The sequence below is a fragment of the Cyprinus carpio genome, chromosome B21 (genome assembly GCF_018340385.1).
Source record: "Cyprinus carpio isolate SPL01 chromosome B21, ASM1834038v1, whole genome shotgun sequence".
NCBI lineage: Eukaryota > Metazoa > Chordata > Actinopteri > Cypriniformes > Cyprinidae > Cyprinus > Cyprinus carpio.
In genome coordinates, this window is record NC_056617.1 from 5050860 (window position 1) to 5071963 (window position 21104).

The 21104-nt window shown below is 35.2% G+C and overlaps 1 pseudogene; it reads left to right on the forward strand.

Moving 5' to 3' along the window:
• The window catches only part of LOC122141218, a 52483-nt pseudogene extending 31687 nt beyond the window's left edge, over positions 1-20796 (forward strand).
• The last annotated feature ends 308 nt before the right edge of the window (positions 20797-21104 follow it).

Below are 21104 nucleotides of genomic sequence, written 5' to 3' on the forward strand. Positions count from 1 at the left end.
ATCTAATTTTCTTTACATTTTTCCACAACAACTTGTTTGTTTTTATAAATATTTCGAGAACTACTATAATACTTATATAAGGTGTACCAAAATAAATTTAATGGTCATAATTTAATATCACCGTCAAAATGAACATTTCATAATCTTCTTACATTATATTAAATTAGTTATAAACATGTATTTATAATGTTTTAATAATTTAATTATCTAGATGTAATAAGTTAATTATTTCATATTATGTAGTAATTGTAATATCATTTATCAAAATAGAAATATAATTTATTTAATGGTAAGATGTAAAAATATGTAAGAGATGGTTATAGAATAAAGTAATATTTAGTTATATTTAAAAATATTAATATAATCATAATGTAGTAATCAAATTTAATGTAATTGGTAGAAAATAATATATTTTAGATTTTTTAATGTTTAATAATAAAAGTATCAGTTATATTACAAAAATGTTTGATACTGCTTTAGCTGTTTGATATGAATTATTTTCAGCTACATTTAACAGTTTTTACCATACTGTATTTAACCAACCCATTTCTAGAATTCTGCAGATTTATGGTCTTGCAAATTCAAAACAATGTGTTCATTACATTTTTACATGCTCTAACAATTAAAAATGTTTAAAGAGCATTCAGAACTTGAGCAGTGGAAAAAATTATCGGTCCGCAAAACAGAGCCTTGAGGTACTTTGCAGAATATGAAAGGATGCCATTTTCTCTTGCACATTTTCAGATTTATTTTCTATTTTTAGCTTTTATAAACACCTCTCATTTACTCTAGGAAATCACTCCAGTGTTGGTGGTTGTCAGATGGCTCGGAGGGATTGACTTGTGTGAGAAGACCGTGCCATGGCCAAACAAAATAAGTTGCATGCCAGAAATGTTCATCCCTGTCCAGGTGTTCATGGAGTTGCAGTGATAGAGCCAGAAAACTGCCATCAGCCGCCGGATCAGTTTCTCGCTGTCCACACGAGCTAGAGAGAATCCCAGAGAGTCAGGCGTAGGAGTAATGCATTGAGATGTCAGTGGTCTTTCCACACTCTTCATATTGATGGCAGTCCGGTGTCACAGGAACACAATTCAGGCATGACGCTCTGGCCTTTCTCTTTCTTTGGGGCCTTTACAGTGTTTTCTTGAAGCAAACGAAAGGAATTCAGGGATGCCCCTTTTTTTTCCTGATCGATTGCAGGATTATTTTTGTGTGTGCTGAGAGTTGCTGATATGATGGTTCAGTATTATACACTAGTGTTCAAAAGTTTGGAGATTTTTAATAGAATTTTAAATTTCTTACTAAGGTCCATTATTTACTAGAGTTTGTGACAGTCTTGAAAACAGACTTATGATAGTCTTGGAAACCAGTTTCCTGGATTGGTTTAGACATGCTAAAACAAGTACAGTAAAGAAGCATTGAGGTTATAATACTGGTGTTAATGATTTCATGATGTTATGGAGTGGCATGTTAGCTTAAAGACGAAAAAACACTTAATGCAAAACCCCTGACCCTGAAGTATTAATGTTGGCCAATTCCTCCCACATTGTTTGTAGTCATCCACCTAGCAAACCATTCAGAAACAGCTTTAGGTGCAACCACAACGCAAGACATTAGCATTGTTATGGTAACTTTAGCGACAGCTGCGTTGTCGACCCACTATTTGTTTATTTTATTTTTTTTTCAGAAAAAAAGTCTAGCTCCTGTTTCCACAACTGCTTACTCTTATAAATGACCTAGACGCATTCAATTAGCATCACCTAGCATTTACTCTAACATTTAAATAGGCATTTTGCTAAGGTTTCCCCAAATGTTTCGCTAATATGTTCTATAAAAATGAAAATAGCCTTATGCGTTCGTCATATCATCTTCATCTGTGTCTCATGAGATTTTGAATTAACGGTAAAAAAAGTTAAAAGCGTGGCTTTATTATAGAGGAGGAAATGGGTTGATTATGGGCTCTTAAAGTACTTGCCTTCTCTCTTTCACTTTCAATGTCTGTCTGTTTGCAAATAGGTGTTTTTTTTATGGTTTATGTGAATATTGACATGTTACATGTTTTAGGTCTTAAAGTTTAATTTCATTGGCACAAATAATTTTTTTCCGTGGGCAGAAAGAAAAAAATAAATAGTGTTGGATAATTAATTGCCAAAATAATTACTGTTTCCATTACAGGTTTTTCCTCTCAATTTTCCATTGGTTCAGGGACAAAAAAAATAGATCAGGGACCAAACCCTTTTTCAGGGGAATAATGCAAAACCCAACTATAGTCTTGGAATATTACTTATTGTACCGACACAAATTATCCAGAAGGCAACTGTTGCTGATTTCATAGGGGACCACAAATTTCTTTGGTTGATGCATATTGGTCTTTTCCCGTTTTCTAATCAGTTTTGTTGACCCAAGCTGCAGGTGTTCTCTTTTCTCTGTCTTTATGTATTTCTTTGCTTGTCAGTTTTGATCACGCAAGAAGAACCATCTTCTTGGGGATGTACGTGTCTCCCTGCATGCGAGTTCTCCCGTGTTGTGCCGGAAAACCTACCCGTGAGCGTGGCTCCACAGGATATGACGGGGTAAAGGTTTGTCCGCCCAGTACCCGCTTCACCCGGCAAGGCCCTGTAATCTATGGCAACAGCATGGTATCCCTGGCAGAGCTGGACGCTAAGCCAACTAGTATTGACCAAGCCCCTTGGGAACATCCACACTCTCTGAGGAAGAGTTCCACTGTGGGGACAAAACATCCACACAGCTTTAATGGCTATCGGTGAGATTCACACAGTGTGAATAATGGAGTTTAACAGTAATTAGCTTGTGAATGTTTGACGGCACTGGGGTCAATAACCATGGAGACCCTGATTGCCGTGCAATGCTTGCTTTTTCAAGTACAAATCATTCTGAAAATTGGCACCACACCATCAGCACAGATACAACATGAAGCAGATTACGCTGTGGCTATTCCAATATCAACAACCAATTCGGCAGCTACTGTTTATTTAACTTTCATATTTATTTATTTAATTTATTTATTTAATTTATTTTAATCATAGTTTGCTCATTTTTTATGTTCGGTAATATACTTATTGGTTCTATGTGCATTGGGCTTCATATTATTATTTATTTATATTCTTACTATTTTAATTATTAGTTTGTTTTGGTTTTCTTACGTAGGTGTATTTGTTTTAATTGACAATTATTTTACTTCAGGGTGTATTTTTTATTGTAGTTATGTCTGTTCATCAATTCATTCATACAATTGTTAGTAAATTATAGTAGTTGTTTTTCATGGGAGCTATTTATTATTGAATTATAGTTGACATTGTTTTTTAACGCCTGAGTGTTATTTATTTATTTATTTTAATTTTTTTTTTTTTTACAGTATTTAAGTTTTTTTTTTTTTTTATTTATTTTAATAGTGGTGTTTTTTTTTTTTTTTACTTTATTTATTGTTTAGGTTTTAATGTTGAGTTTTTATTTTTTATTTATTTTTAATTACCTCTCTTTTACAGGCATTCGTTTTATTATTAGTATTTTGTGCTTTGATAATACTTTTATATTGTATGTTAATAATGTTTTTTTATTAAGGTATTTATTATTTTACTACATTGGTGTTCTCATATTTTGTCTTTACGTTTTCTTCTCAGTCTTCCAGTCAGGGGAGTTGGTATGTGTGGTCTTGTGTTTTTCATAAACCTTTAGTTGAATCCTTTCTTTTTTTTCTCTATTGTCATTTACAATTTTAATATCATTTCATCTTAAGAGTCAAAGACCTTCTTTAAATTTGTGAGAATTCAAAGAAGGCAACCCATTTATTTTGTATCGTGGTTCTTTAACTATTAACAGTCAAATTAGTCATTGATAAAATATTAGTTAGTTAATCAGGGACTGTTCCAGCACACACACACTTTCACGTTCCTGAGATGGGCAGTTCTGCTCTGCCTGCCTCTTCAGCCTGTTTATTAATGCAGGCTGATATGATTTCAGCCGGTGTAAATCGATTTTAGCAGAGGTCCTCTCATCAGACACCTACGGCTCACGAGTGGTGCACAACACAAACACCACACTCACACGCATTCCCTGTTTTTCCCCTCTTCAGGTCTGATTCTCTTCTCGTTCTCTGTCAGCAAAGCAGTTTGTTCAGTGTCATTCCACGGGGACAGGTGTGGGTTTATAAACATTAAAGTTGAAACCATGCTCGTGGGTGTTAAAGCATCTCAAAGAATGAATTTCATGGCTGGGAGGGATCAAGAACAGATCAAGCTTCTTTATATTGTGCTTGCACTTTCACAGTGGTCGAGGGGGAGCTGGCTAGCAGCCTCAACCAACGATTTCACGGAGGTTCCCTGTCTTTTTTCATCCTCCATCCCCTTGTTCCTTCGTGCCTTTCCTTCCTTGTCATTCTTCGCTTGGGCGCGCTCCCACTCATTCTCCCCTGTTGTTCCCTTTCAGTCCTTCTGTTTTTTGGCTTAGTTAGGTTTTACTTTGACTCCTCCTTATTCTGTATATTCTCTCTCCTTCCATCCTTCTGGGTTTCCTTACCTTCTTTCGGACCTTCTTTCCAATCTTCCTTTTGCCTTTGTTGGCTACCTTTTTTGTTTTTTTTTTCTAATCTTGTTTTTTTTTTTTTTGTTTTTTTTTTTTTACATTTTTCCTTCCCCTCTGTCTATTGAATTCTTTTTCCGCGTCCCCTTGTTCATTATTTCCTTCCTTCCATTCTCCTGGCTTTCTTCAGCTGGTCTACCTTCTTTAAATGTTCTTTCTTGCTGGCCTTTCACATCCTTTTTTTTGTTTCTATTCCTCCTTCCTTAACTTCCTTCAGTTGTGCTTTTTCCTTCTTTCCTTTCCTTTTTTTTTTCCATTTTTCTTCCTTTTCCTTCCCAGCAAGTCCCATACTGTCTTCCTTTTTTTCTTTTCTGTTGTTCATTATCCTTTCTTTCTTATTCTTTCTTTTCTGTTCTTTAGTTTAAACCCTCCGTCCTTCTGATTTTTCCTTTCCCTTCTTCGTTACCTTCACTGGCGTCCATCCATCCCTTCCTTCTTTCTTTTCTTACGTTATTTTCACTCCCATCATTTCATCCTTTTCTCTCTTCTTTCTTCCATTCGTCCTTCCTCTAACCCATCTTCTCCCTTCTTTCCTTCCTTTGTTCTTCTTCCCCCGTCCATTCTATCCGTTCCTTCGTTCTTTCTTTACTTCCTTTTAGTTTCATCCTTCATGGTCGTTCCATCCAATCCCTTCGCTTTTTTCTTTTCCTCATGTCCTTATATTTTTCTTTTACTACCGTCCTTCTGACCTTGCTTCCACCGTATTCACTTCCTTCCATTTCATATTCCTTCCTTCTTCCTTTTTCATTTTTTTCCCGTCAGTTTTCATTCCTTTTCCTTTTTCTTACCTTCCAGTCTTCCTCATATCTTCTCCTCACTTGTTGTCATATTTTCCTCCTTTCTATCGTCTTTCTTTCTTTTGCCCTGGCCTCTTCTTTTGTTTTTCTTCTTCATCTCCATCGCTTCCATCCTTCCTTTCTTCATCAATTCTGGTCTTTACTTTCCTTTTTTGCGTATCCTTCATTTTTTATTTCCATCGTTATACGCTTTTTTTCGCAAGCCTTCTGTTTTCTTACTTCCATCCTTACAACCGTGGCTTTACCAGCATTTACTTTCCATTTTTACTTCCTTCTTCCTTAAGTTTTTTCTTCTACTCATTCCTTCTGTCTTTTCTGTGTTTCCTTTCTTCCTTTGTTTTTTTGCCCTTCTTTCCTTTTGTTTTTTTAATTCCATCTATCCATCCTCCTTTACTTCCTTTAGTTTATCCTTCATACTTCCTGTCCATTCTTCTTTCTTTCCTTCCTTGCTTTGATTTTTGTATTTTTCTCTGCCGAATTAGACTGATCTTATGGTTTTGATTGTTCAGACAGCGTGCTGACAGATCTTTCTCTCTGTCTTCAGAGCGTTTGGAGCCGCAGGCGTCAGTAACAGTGTCCATGGGTGTTGACTTCAATGACTCCACACAAGCTGCAAACTTCCAGCTGTGGTAACACTTCACTACATATCATATACAGCATTGTTAAGAGGAGCCAGAATCTTTAAATCCCTAGCAATTTCCATCCCTACCTCGAGTCATTACGCTTCAGTAGCACTAACACCCTTAGATCAGGCCACTTTGACACATCTGAGAACGAGGCACGATGGTGTTTGCTTTCCTCAAAAAACTACGTTCAGCAAAAACATGAATACACACTCACAATGTGTGCACGTTATGATGGCGCTAGCATGTCATTTACAGATTACATATTTGTCATATCTACACAGGGTCGGAAATAAGACAAAATTAATTGTTCCCTTTAATACGTTTTTAAAAAAATATATTATACCGAATATTGTGAATGGTAATAATAGGCATACAATTGTTTTTATAATCTAATTTAGGTGATTACACTTCTCCACAAGTCTTTGTAATTGTTTTTTTCTTTTTCGATAAACGGAGGCCTTTGTGATCGGTACAGTAAATAGCCAGGCGTGAATAACATCACCAAAACAGCGCCAGCTGAAGAGAGGGAGGATGGCGAGCAGGCGACCGGTAGATTAGGGTGCTTAATGGAGCCCAAGTGAGTCAATGACCTGGGACGCGGGGCGCAGGGCGGCCTGCAACGGTTGGTCGTGGCACTGGACCAAAGCCGAGCTCCAATGGGATGGTCAGTTTAAGAGGATTTAGGCCTACTGCCTCCATCGCAATCTCACTGTCAAGAGATTATGTCCCGTATTGAGACATGTAATACCTTGATTTACTCTGCACGTTGATCCCTAGGCCACCCTTATGGTCTCTCGAACAACTTTTTCAAGCCCCGTGCCCCTCCCCCCTCATTCACCTGATCTCCGGGATGGCCTGGCCCTGTTCTCCCGCTCCTGGATTCACTCTTTATTGGCTTCCTATTTCTCAGCCTGATAGGAATTTAATGTCAGATTTCAGTCTTTGTCGGAGTACCTGACAGTCGTCTTTCCTATGGCAGGCCACATACAGTGATGATGCTGATCAATACGAATACGAAAATAGAAATGACTTTCATCCTTCTCTCTCCCGCTTTCTTTCTTGTTTGATTTCTTTGTTGTTTTGTTACTGCTGAAATGATGTTTTTTCTCACGGCTTTATTGTTTTAGTTTTTTAGTTCACATGACATCAGAATTGATCCTGTTTACATTCTTTGTACATATTCCAGGACTTTTTTCTCACTCAGAAATGTAAAAATATATCACGTTACTGAGCTGAAGAAGGCACTCCTTAAGTAGATATGAAACGTCCATAAAATACAATTTTATATACTGTAAATATTTATATTTGTTAAATACCATATCAGACTGCTGATTCAAAAATTTGGGGATTAGATTTTTAAATGTGTTAGAAGTCTCTCATTACGTTTTGCATTTATTTGATGTAAAAATTTTATTTGATTACAAATTGTGAAATTATTATTGCAGTTTAAAATAAATGTTTTCTTTTTTTTTAATATATTTTACAATGTATTTTATTTTTTGTTATACACAAGCTGAATTTTCAGGCATCATTACTCCGACTCCAGTCTTCAGTGTCACATGATCCTTCAGAAATCATTCTAATATGCTGAATGATTGCTGCTTTGTTTTTTTGTGTGATTGCTTGGTTATTATTTTTTTGTTTGATAAAAGAAAGTTCAAAAGTAAATGAAATTTACTTCAACAGTGTTGAAGAAGTGTTTTTGGTCACTTTTGATCAATTTTATGCATCCTTGCTTAATAAAAAGTATACTTTTTTTTTCCTAAACTCCGTACCAAGCGATAAAACTTTTGACGAGTAGTGAATATTTAGAAGGGGAAACACAGAAAAATATGGACAAGTGTGTGGTGACCTTATGGTGCTGTTCTCTTTTCTTTCAGTACTAAAGAAGATGAATTCAGCGTGTCCATCCAGCCTGCGGTAGGAGAGCTGCTGCTGCCCATCACCATGAGTGAAGCAGACTTCACCAAAGAGCAGAGTAATACAAACACCTCTTAGCACTTCCACAACACAACACTGATGCTGTAAACCCCAAGAAATAACACTTAAGCATCTTCAAAAATACAGCTGTCTCATCTTCAGAAACATCTACAGTACACACCACTCTCAAAAACCTCAAGGGCATTGTACACAGGATTTTATATGAAAGCCATTTTAAGTCTATGCTCTGAAATAGTTGTTTTCCCACTAAACTGAATCAAAATGTTCACTCAAAATCTAGATGAACACAAAGAAGAATGATACCTATTTTTTTATGAATGTAGCAGTGCACTGAAAAGTGTCCAAGTTGTGAACTGTTACAGAAAAAAAAAAAGATTTACTGAATCAGTTTACTGAAGCTCAGACAGGCAAATCTGGCACACATAGTATACTTCACATGTCCAACCGACACAAGTTGTCCACGGAGAACTAGAACTGACGTGTCTGACCTGTTCTCCGCAGGACCCCGGGGGTCCTAAGTGTTTAAGCACTATTTTGCGAGAAACTGATTGATATGAACACTTTTTTTTTAAATCTGCTCTCTTAGCTTTTTACCTTGTCCAGATCCAATTTATAATTTTTTCAATCTTAAAATACTTTTTACTGTTCGATTTCAATGGCAGTCTGAAATTGAAAATTCCTCGATATTTCTCTTGAATAAGTAATTACTTTGCAGCTGTTAAAGTATGTTCTAGATACTGTAGTATGAATAAGGGTTATTATAGTTTACTAAAACTAACACCATAAAACAAATTTTTGATACAAGAAATTCAATTAATGTTGAAATAATTTAATGTACTAAATAAATTTTAACTAAGTAAACTGCAAAAAAAAACTTTAAATGGAATAAAATGTAATAAACTATATAATTAAAAAATTATAAAAATGACAAAAGTATACAACAAAATTACTAAAACTTTAAAATTAAAGTGAAAATGGCAAATATCAAATTAAAAAGTAGTTCAAAATATGAATAAAAACTATAATATCATCTCAGTGATACTAAATAATACTTGCATGAATGCATGTAGTTTGAATGAAATCCCATGTGGACTATCTGTTTGGCTGGCCAATGACAGACTGGGTACAGGAAACCTATTTAAAAATAATAATTTATTAAAATGTTACAAATATTTAAATATTTAAAAAGATTAAAAAAATTATGCTTTCCAAAAAAGTCAAGTTTTTGATTTTGATGCATACAGCCGATGTCTTAACCAGTTTTATCAATTTGGGGTAGGGTTATCGATTTTTCTGACCAGTGACAGACTGGGTATGGAAACCTGTTTGGAAACAGTCATTTGTGCTTTATCATGTAACGTTAGTGATGCAGAAATACACACTTCACCTTTAAACTTTTCCTGGTCAAATTTGTTCCCACTTCCTTTATCCAACAAACCGTTTCAGCTGATAAAAGCAAACACAAGCACGGGAAAACCAAATAAATGGAAGCCAAGAAGAGAAAAGCTTGGTTTAGCGTGCATCTGGCTTGTTCGGATGCCTTTCGGGAATACACACACACACACACCTGGCCCGTTCGAATACCTTTCTCCGCTTTACAGCCCAACATTAGGCCGACATAATGAAGCAGACGCTCTCCGAAAGAAACGGCGGGTTTGATTTTTCATTTACGCTCAATGGATTCCTGCCTTGTCTTTTTAGAGAGCCGCCTATACCTTCACTCAAGACGACACGCGTACGCGCACATTTTAATGAGCGAAGAGAGTGCTTCCCGCCTCACTATTTACAGACGAGGAACAGGAAGTAAGGCGCTTTTTATAGGCAATAATTTATTCTTAATTGGTTGCTGTGGCAAAGGCTTTTAGCATAAGCCACGCTATATTCATTTACTCCACATTTTCTCTACAATAGAGCCTAATGGACAGATTTAAGACTTTAAATGAGCACTCTCAAAACCTTGCCCCCTAAACGAGAGAGCATGTGTGTGTGTGTGTATTTGCACGTATCACTGTGCACTCTCACATTCGCACCGTTTGAAAGCCAAGCTGAAGTGGGTCGCGGTTTGTGCCTTTCAGAAAGAAAAGCACCCAGTCCGTGCAACACAACATTTTCATTTAGTCCAGTTTGGACGCATTAAGCCATATTGTCTGAGCGTGTTTCCCTGAAGAAGCTTGTTAAGGAGCAGCGGCGAGCTGCTTTTATGTGCTTGTTACCGTTCGACGAGGCTTATTCACGACATCTCCGGCTAATGTCCAGCACGGCCGCAGTGTTTCTCCGCTCGTTTTAGTCTTAATCAAGTCTAGTGGTCCAACGCAGCTCACAATAAATAACACATGCTCTTACCGAAGGCCGAGATTGTTTTGACCCCCAGTATCTTTCGTTCTGTGCTCGTCAGATGATAAATATGAAAGTATGCACACGTATACATGCTAGGTTTGTTTTGCTACAAATCAGAGGTACGCGTTCATGTTCAAGCTTTATGCAGAACAGTGTTTCCTTTAGTTTAAGTACATCGATTTAAGTTTTAAGGTTTTAAAAGGGATAGTTCATTCAGAAATGAAAATTCAGTCATCCTTATGATGTTTTAAGGACATTTATGTTACAAAATATGTCTATTTCAAATGCTGTTCTTTTGAACTTTCTTTTCATCTTCAACAATATTTTCCCCAAAATATTAAGCAGCTTTTTTAAAACATTGATAATGTTTCTAGAGCAGCAAATCGGCATATAAGAATGATTTCTGAAGAATCATGTGACTGAATTCTGTAAATAATATGCACTATAAGACTTTTGAAAACATTAAAAAATCTTACAGACCCCACACTTCAAGATTTTTCATGTTTCATCTTTCAAGTTCATAAACAAGCACCTGCTGCTATATACAGTACAACAGAAACTGTATATGCTCAAAACTTACCTAAGGCTCTCCTAAGTTTGAATCCAACTTGAGCTCCCCAAACAATTTACATGAAATAATAATAAGAGACAAACACACATTGTGCAAATTGCTGATATTTAAACCGTTTCCTGAATACCTCTGTAGAGGCTAGATTATTAAGAGTGTAAAGCTAATGTTTATTTCTGTGTTCAGGTAAACTGGTGGGCATGAACGAGTCATCGGCAACAATTACCATGACGCCAGAGAATGTCTCCAGCCAATCAGTAAACAGAAAGGTGGTGTCTGTCGCCAATCTAGGTGTGATTCCATCCAGTCAGGAGAACATACACAGGTAAAAGAAAAAGTTGTTTCTTAGAAATAATTTGGACATTTAGTATTTTGTTTTTCCACTTAATTTGACAATTTTTTTTCTTTTTCAATAGCTTTTATCCTCTTTAGGAACTTGAATTGGTCTGTTTATGTCTTATCTAGTACATTTTGGGGTCGGAGTTGCTAAAAAAAAAAAAGTGTCCCTAGAAGATGACTAAATCTAACAAAACCTACTTTTTGGAATGTCATCAAAAAGACCAATGTTTTTCTTTTGTTATTATTCCTAAAATGCAATTTGCACTGTTTTCTAGGGTATAATTAGGCATTTGGTATACAGTACATGTACTGTATGAATCCTTCAAATTTTTATAAAGATATATTTTGCAGAGAAATTACCATAGGACATCTTCTGACTTTGTAAAGGACTGTAGCAGCCAAAACTTTCACACTCGCACAAACACACACACACACTTAGCCTACCTGCTGACACACAGACAAACGTATTTGTCTCTGTCTCATATATGCACACAAACACAGTGACGTTTGGTCTGGACTTTGGGGCAGTCTGATGCAGGCTAATTTAATTATAAAATATGAGCAAATATGAAAGCACCTTGAGAAGCATTAAAATCTTCCTCACAAGGACACACAGCACACTCGGGCTGAGTGGAAATCAATGCCCGCAGGTCTGTGGAAAAGGCCTATATTTCATTTAGAATACGCAATCGGGCAAATGAGAGCATGTCATCAATCACACGGCTGTTTTTTAACAGACACCCCGAAAAAACTCTCCTTTATCCTTCCTCTACAAACCCTGAGACACTTGTACACTTATAAACAAATGACTGAGATGTCCTGTGTGAGTTGTTGTGGTAAATACCACTTTTTGTAAGACCATTTAGATGTTAACTGGCTGATGTAGTCTTGAACAGGAAATAACACATCAGTATAATTAGATACACATTTCATATGAGTGGCTTCTCAGTGTTAGACTGTAAAATACAGTTTCTCTGTGTCCCACAGTCCTAGCTGGTGTCCTTTTTACTTAGAAATCTCTTTTTAGGGCTGTATTTCCCTTCATTGTCCCATTCATGTGCAACTCTGATACCAGCTGATTCAATATATAGTTTCTATTTCCAAGTTGGAGAAATTTTTAGTAGTATTATTTTGTTGTAGAGGCCTTCTCCAAACCATTATTAGTTATTCATGCACAAAGTCATGCACTTTCAGTATTTAATGGTACCTGCTGGTCCAGTAGAGCTAATTGACCCAGTTCTTTAGTGGATCGTGGGTGTTTGTGGGGTGCAGTTCTTCTGTTTGGCAGCAGGGGGCAGCACTGCTTCTGTCTGAGAATGCGAGAAATCCAGGGGAGCCTTCTAAATGAGCTTGAAAAACAGAGACTCTGTTCTTGTGCTTCTCTAGATCACAAAAGGAAAGCATTCTGTCCTCTCTGTTACTAAACACAAACTGAATAAATCACAGCTATTCTCACTGTTGTTGTTTTTTAGCAAGCCAAACCACAGCAGTCATAAATAGTCACAGTAGTGGATATACCACATATAAGAAGCTTTGTGTGTGTGTGTGTGTGTGTTCAGTGTTAGTTGGTGGGTTGACTGAACAACTAGTCAACTAATCTGCCTTTTTATTGCACCAAAGTATTATAGTGCTAACGAAAAAACAGTGATGTAATTGATGATATTTTATTTAATAAAATAAAATATAATAATTTGATTTTTTTTTTATAATATTAATCATGATGTTTTATTATAAAGTATATAATGGATAATATATATGAATCTATAATAAAATATAATTTATATATATATATATATATATATATATATATATATATATATATATATATATATAGATATCTTGATATAGATAGATATATATTCACAAATGTATCTTAAAATCTTATATACGCAAAAATCTATACATGTATTATATATTTCAATTGAACTAATAGTACTGGAGAATTATTGATAGCTGATTAACAACAAATAAGACATTTAGAACTTTGTAATTTGTCAAATTAAAGAACAACTTTTTGGCCAAACTCTATATATAGCAGGACAACATCAACATCTGTCCTCCTTTAAAATGTGGATTGAGATTCTTCAAGGGTTGTTTGAGTGCGTTCTTCACCTCTGTCATCACTTTTAACTTCTGAGGAGTCTTGTGATGTCTGTCTCCTGGTTCTCCGCCCTTCTATACTGTTTCATGTGTGTTTGTGTCATATTTCATGCACGCTCTTTAGTTTAGGTGCACTTTTCCCCTCTGTCTGTTAGTTAGCTAGCAGCTGTGTGAGTGGAATTTGTTTCAGGGAAGAGGAGAGAAGCTTGTCCTTCATTTTGGAGAGGGACAGCTGGTCATCTGGTCACTCACATTAACCTCTATTAGTACAGAGGACTCTTAAAACAGACACACGCACTCACACACAAACATACTTGGCACAGACATTTGGCAATTGATGACTAAAGCCCTCTCTGCAGATTTGAGGACGCAGAGGAACAAGATAGCAGAATAAGGCTTTACCATATGGTGCATCCAGTGTGAAACATGTGCTTTCATGGCTAGTTTCTGAATGCTGGCTGTTATAGATATGTGAATAGGAAGTTTAGTGATAGTGGTTAACCATTATAGGTCAGTGATGACCAACACCAATCTATAGGACTAAGTAGCTTCTAAATCTGAAGGAAACATGTCACCCCAAAATAGAAAAGAAATATTCTACATAAAGAATATGAAGCCCGTTTTAGGACCATTAGTTATTAGTTATAATTAAATAGAAGTTATATATATTCTTTTTTTTTTTTTTTTAATTGACGTTTAGAATAATGAAGCACATTTTCCCCAAAAATTATAGTAATGCCCTGTTGTTGTGTTTTTTTTTTTTTGTTTTTTTTTAGAAATATTTAATATATTGCTATATTCATTAATGTATATGTTTTAATGTTTTGATATATAAAGTAATATTTTATTATACTTATTCAGTGCCAATTTATGATATAAAAAGATATATTTTATATATATATTTATGTTTAGTATACATTTTCATTTCCGCATGTACCAAAAAAATGGCTCTTTGTAACTTTTATTTATTTATTTTTTTTAAATAAAGGTAATACAGTAGGTACTACCATGGTTCATAAATGCAGAAATATATCACTATTCTTCACATTGTATTAATGATTATGAATATTTATTTTATTTATAACATTATGGAGAGAAGAATTAGAGAAATGTACTTAATTATGAATATTCACATTTCAGAAAGGTTTAATTTTACTTTAAGTAAAATAAATGTTTTATAAATGTATATATTATTCTTTATTTTTATTTAAGTTTTATTTGTTTATTTTGTGACATTCATCCACTTACATTAACACGTTTGTTAATCTACTAATCGAACCCATTTTTAATAAAATATCCTCCAATAAATTGGCCTGAGCACTGTTAGGTCTGTGAATGAAAAACTGTTGCGTGTGAAGGGGTATCTCTATTGTAGTGTTTTTGGTTTTGTATAGAGGGGAGAGTGTTTTTTTGTCTCTCTCTGTCTCTCTCTGATTAGGAGCAAGTGTTAGCATGGTGTGTGTGTGTGTGTGGATCGATAGCGGTCCGGCTGGCCAGCGCTGGGCTTCTGCTTTGCTTTTCTTCCCACAGCCTCAATTAATCCAGTTCAGAGGCCCAGTGGTGAACGACCAGAATACCAATGACCCATTTAGAGCCTGAACCACACCATATACAACACACACACACACACACATTGAGTAAAGCTGCTGTGTGTGTGTGTGTGTGTGTGTGTGTGTGTGTGTGTGTGTGTGTGTGTGTGTATGTGTTTGTTTTATGTGTGTGTGAGCGGACAGATAGAAAGAGTTTAAACTGAATAACTGTCCAGTATCAGGACCTGCAGCTGTAATTGTACTGTGTTTGTTTGTCTATATTTGTGTATGTATGTTTAGAGGCCACTGAAATCATGTGAATAAAGTGGCTTTGGGTTATATCACACACACACACACATGCTGTGCCTCAGGGCCGTGTTAAGTGCGTGTGTAAATAAGACTTTTATAAACTGACTCCATTAGTAGAGCCGCAGGGACTGAGAGATCAGAGTGTCAGCAGCACACTGACAGCACAGATATAATACACTAGATCTGAAATATCTGTATATATGTATCTGTCTGTCTGTAGAACTATCTATATACTGTATGTCTGTTCATATATCGGCCTGTCTGTGGTTCTGTCTATCTAGCAATGGTTCTGTCTGTCTGTCTATCTATCTATCTATCTATCGTTCTGTCTATCCATTGTTATTTCTATCTATCTGTCTCTCTGTCTGTCTGTCTGTCTATCGTTCTATTTGTCTAGCGTTCTGTCTGTCTGTCGTTCTATCTATCGTTATTTCTATCTATCTGTTGTTCTATCTATCTATCTTATCTATTTAAATATCTAGCAATGGTTTTGTCTGTCTGTCTGTCTGTCTGTCTGTCTATCTGTCTGTCTGTCTATCTATCTATCTATCTATCTATCTATCTGTCTGTCTGTCTGTCTGTCTATCGTTCTGTCTATCCATTGTTATTTCTATCTATCTGTCTCTCTGTCTGTCTGTCTGTCTATCGTTCTATTTGTCTAGCGTTCTGTCTGTCTGTCGTTCTATCTATCGTTATTTCTATCTATCTGTTGTTCTATCTATCTATCTTATCTATTTAAATATCTAGCAATGGTTTTGTCTGTCTGTCTGTCTGTCTGTCTATCTATCTATCTATCTATCTATCTGTCTGTCTGTCTGTCTGTCTGTCTGTCTGTCTGTCTGTCTGTCTGTCTGTCTGTCTGTCTGTCTATCTGTCATTCTGTCAATCATTCTATCATTCTATCTATCATTCTATCTATCTGTTGTTCTATCATTCTATCTGTCTATCATCTATCGATTTATCTATCATCTATTGTTCTATCTTTCTATCTATCTATCTTTCTATCATCTGGCTATCTATCAATCTATCGTTCTATCTTTCTATCATTCTATCGTTCGATCTATCTATCGTTCTATCTATCGTTCTATCTATCTATCTATCTATCTATCTATCGTTCTATCTATCTATCTATCTATCTATCTATCTATCATTCTATCAATCAATCTATCTATCTATCTATCTATCTATCATCTATTATTCTATCGTTCTATCTATCTATCTTTCTATCTATCTGTCGTTCTATCTGTCGTTCTGTCTGTAATGTAACATTTGTGTGTGTGTGTGTGTGTGTGCTGATTATCAGATGTAATACCGTCTCCAGTTGGTTAGCAGTGGCTCTGACGGCTCTTGTGTCTCATGCTGTCATGGCTAAATGGTGGCCATTGTGTGTGTGTGAGAGTGTGTGAGACAGAGAGTTTGGGAGTAAAAGAGGGGCCTCCTGGTGGGACGGGGGGTATGTGTGCTTCTCGGTGCTAAATGGGGTCCCGGTGTGTGAGGGTGTGTGCTAAACGGTTCATTGTTGTATAATAGGCTGTGTAAATGGGAGGCAGATGGCAGTGTATCAGGCACGTGGGTCCCCCTCAGTGAGAGAGGGAGAGAGACAGACAGGAAGGAGGTACAAGGGCGCAGAGGTCGGACAGGGTCGTGTCTGCACTGTTATAATAACCCGCGTGTGGTGGGTTCACTAGTGTTTCCAGTCTGTGACGTTACCACGGTTACTGGACAGCAGGAATTCTCCCACAGCGCTATGGAAAGGTTCATTAGTACAGTTCAATTCAATTCAAGTTTATTTGTATAGCGCTTTTTACGATACAATTCATTGCAAAGCAACTTTACAGAAAATTAAGTTTCTACAATATTTAGTAGTAGCTTATCAGTGCTGACTGTCAGTTTATGTGCATATGGCAGAAATGTTTGGAAAAATCAATAAAAGATGTAAACAGACGATTAACACTATTAACAGCAATTATGCAATCAAACTTATAGCAAAATGTGGTAGTTCATCTCTATTATTACTCTAGCTCACTCTGGTTTACTTGCATCATACTATTGTAACACATCCATTTAGATTTTAGCAGTGGGTTTTATTTTGCATTTTAAAATCAGCGGTTCCTTTCTGAGATGTTTGGTCAAAAAGTGTACCAGTCGTGTGAAAATAAACCTGTTCACCCTGTTGCACATCACCCGTAGAGGTCAGCTATTATCCTTAGTTTACATATCACTGAGAACTGTTCTGCTTTTCATTCCATTAGAAACGGTCATTAGAAAGCAAGACAGTTTTATTTAGAGAATGTTTGGAAAATGTGTCATTAGCAACATTAGCAAGCCATTTAGAAAAAAAAAAATCATTATGAGGATTATTTGTTTGGTTAGTTTAATGTCATTTATTTGTTTGTTTTCTATTTTATTTTTCTTTTCTTTTGTACTTTTTATTAATTTTTCACCATGAAGATTATTTATTTATTTATTCATCCATCCATTTATCTATTCATTTTTAGTTGTTTACTTTTTATTTGTTTGTTTTTATTTTATATTTTGTTTTATTTCTTTCATTTTGTTTGTTTTTTACTGTAAAGACTTTGATATTTGTTTGTTTGGTTTAACTAGCATTTGTTTGTTTGATTTCTATTTTATTTTATTTTTTATTTCCTCAATGTTATTTGTTTTTACCATGAAGACTATTTGTTTGTTTTTGTTAATTTTTTAATGTTTTATTTTTTATTTTCATTTTATTTTATATTTTGTTTTTTATTTCCTTTGTTTGTTTGTTTTATTTAATTTTGTTTATTTTTACCATGAAGATTAATTGTTTTAATTTCAATTATCATTTTATTTGTTTGTTTATAGTTTTCCGCTTTTAGTTTTATTTCTTTGATTCTTTTCCATTTTTAGTTTTCTTTGATTTTTTTTATTAGTTTCATTTTATATAGTTTTGCATTTAATTTTATTTTTTGTTTTGTTATTTATTTTTATATTGCACAATCATTTCATTGATTTATTTTACCTTGTTCTTGCAATGAAAATATCTGATTTGCATTAAGCACTCAACTTCTAATATCAGTGGCTTTATCTACTAGCAGAAGATGCTTGTGTTTTATTGCACATATAGCAACTCCATTGTGCAGTAACGCAATGTAAATTTTTCTTTATGTTTTTTGGAATATGTCTTTTAGTTTTTTTTTTTATTGTTTGAAGTGCATTGTGTTTTGTTTTGTTTTGGTTTTTTTAAGGTTTTTTAAGATCCCAATGAAAGTTAGCATTGCTTGTGTACCCCTATAGCTTACAGTTGCAACTTGTGTACTGCAAACAGTCTTTTTGCATAAACATGTCTCCTAAATGATTACATGTAAAAAGTAAAGCATACTTAGTTTTCACTATTAATGTGAAACAACGAAGCAAAATGAATCACCAACGAAAATCACAGTTCTATTTTCATAATCATTTCTCTATTGATGTGAATGGCCTTTAATGCTGCATCATAGATATCACACATTAAGTGCCTTGGATCTTTTATTAAAATCATAATATTTCTCAGTGTGCTTTACTCCATCTCCACTGAAGTTGATCTAGTCCTCTGCACTCTATTTAGTGCACTCCCCCACACTTGTCTGCTCCCTGTCTGTGAGAGGCTACCGGGTCGAGTCTGTGAGTGACAGGAGTGTGTCCCTTGGCCCCTAATAGCTTCTTAATCAGACCAAATAATAGACTGCCATGCCTGTTCACCACACACGCACACACACACACACACACACACACACACACACACCTCCCCCTTCACTCTCCAGTGCTCACATATGGGTATGGCACATAATTATGCACTTTATTAAATATATTTATTAATGAATGTATTTATTCACATAATTATTCACATCCTTTTTTACATACTTACTCATTGTTATTAACAGTTGGAAACACAATATTTGTTTTGGAAAGTATCTTACACAAACAATAATTTATTATTACACAGTATATGTTTATAAACCTATATTTTTTTATATAATATGTAAACCTATGCATGCATTATATATTATATTATATTATATTATATTATATTATATTATATTATATTATATTATATTATATTAATAGTTCTGGCATATGGAGTAGAATTTACCTACACTATTAAAAAAGTGTGTGTCTCTCTCTCTCTCTCTCTCTCTCTCTCTCTCTCTCTCTATATATATGTGTGTGTGTGTGTGTCTCTCTCTCTCTTTCTCTGTGTGTGTGTGTCTCTCTCTCTCTCTCTTCTCTCTATATATATATATATATATTATATGTGTGTGTGTGTCTCTCTCTCTTTCTTTCTGTGTGTGTGTGTGTGTCTCTCTCTCTATATATATATATATATGTGTGTGTGTGTGTGTGTGTGTGTGTGTCTCTCTCTCTCTCTCTCTCTCTCTCTCCATATAGGTGTGTGTGTGTTGTATTATATATGTATTTATTTTAAAAAATCTGAGTCTTCATCAAATATTTGTTTTCATCAATGTCTCATCAATCTTTTTTATTTGACATTGATTCAAAAATGATAAATATCAGGATATGTTGTAAATCTTTAATATATTACCACTAACTGCTGTTGGGCTATTATCATTATCACCTTCTTTTCAGATAATTAGTCATTAATTCCTCTACAAACACTGCAAATATATAGATTGTGGCAGGCACCTTTCATTCATTCTCAAATTAAGTTTATAAAAATCTCATTCACAGTTCATGTTATTTCAAGTTCGTTGGTTACGGTCTTTTTGTCTTTTAAAGAGCCATTTTTGGGAGAATATAAACTGATGAATTGTGCACAATAAGATTAAGGGTATTGGTTAAGTAAATTGTGTCCATTTCAAAATAATTGTATTGTTTTAATGTTTTATATTTTAAATCAGATATTTTAAGTCAATCCTGAATCCATTTTCTATCTAAAACAAATTTTAAAACCTTACTGTATGTTTTAAAATGTCTCTTTTATACTATTTCAACTTGTTAGTCGCCATAAAAATGGCCAAGGAAGCCAAAAAGCTAACCAACCAATCCATTTTTGTGTGTGTATTTCCAGGTTTGCAGGTAAGACGGTGAGTTCTGGATGTCTGGTCCTGGTGTCGGTGGCCCTGAAGGATCCTGACGCTGTGATCACCATCAACACAGAGAACACAGTGATGGCCTCTATGCTCCTGCGACAGTTTAAAACAGCCCTGACCAACAGCGGCCCCTAGAAACACATCAGATCTCACTGTCACCTGTTCACATGTTCAGTCACGGACAAATGCTGTATTCAAATATAGCTCGCTCTGGGTTATAGTGACACTTGGGAGGATTTGTATTGTTTTGAGAAGATGACAGAAAGATGGCTTCATATCTGTTCTCCTTTCAAGAGACTTTATACCCATAAATAAGTCTCTGCTTTCATTACGAGCGCATCAATGTTCTCTGCTAATATGTGAGATTCGACTGCATTCAGAAAGGCATTTTCAAGCTCAGTGCTGACAGTTTTTATTTGTTATGATTTCATTTCGATAAATTTCCCAGATGACATGATGCTGACTAGTATGTGCTGCTTTTTCTGCTCTTGTGTGACCAAAACATGCAAAGTTTCAATCCTATGTGAAGTGCCTTTCTTAAAAAATGATTGTTCCTGACAGAAAGTTATATTTGCTTAGAATTACAGTGATTAAAATCATATATGGAAACTGAGAAGTAGTTTGGTTTTCTCATTTGCATCATATTTGCTGATGTGTGTATGGGTGTTGAGAGTGTTTGAGCAGTACTGTACATCCAGAGATTTGCAGTACATTTGCCCATTAAGTGAGAGAAATTGTAGTTTATGGCCAGTATGAGGCTTTTCTCTGTCAAGCAAGAAGCCGCATCTTTATGGAGCATTATGGCACTTGTTGTTTATCACACAGAGCTGATATGATGTGCGGCTGACGGTTTTATGTGCGAGAGAGAATTCTGCAGCATCTCCTTC